Here is a 371-nt window from a genome sequence, read left to right on the forward strand (position 1 = left end):
TAAATTTGATTGATAACAAGTGCTAAAGATGCATGAAAAGTGTTTAGATGTGTTGAGAAAGACTTGTTGAAATTGGGTCCCAAATGGGCTAAGAACTTGGAAACATTGCGTTGAAACACTAAATGACTTATCTAGTGTTGTTTGGAATAAAAATATGTTAGATTAAAATAAATTTGATTGATTACAAGTGCTAGATATGCATGAAGAGTGTTTAGAAGTGTGTAAAAAGACTTGTTGAAATTTGGTCCCAAATGGGCTAAGAATCCATAAACATGTCTTTTGAGCTATTAATGCGTTGTCTAGTGTTATTTAGGGTTAGAACATGTTTGAATACAATAAATTTGATTGATTACAAGTGCTAGAGATGCATG

Source organism: Capsella rubella, unplaced genomic scaffold (genome assembly GCF_000375325.1).
Source record: "Capsella rubella cultivar Monte Gargano unplaced genomic scaffold, Caprub1_0 scaffold_39, whole genome shotgun sequence".
Lineage (NCBI taxonomy): Eukaryota > Viridiplantae > Streptophyta > Magnoliopsida > Brassicales > Brassicaceae > Capsella > Capsella rubella.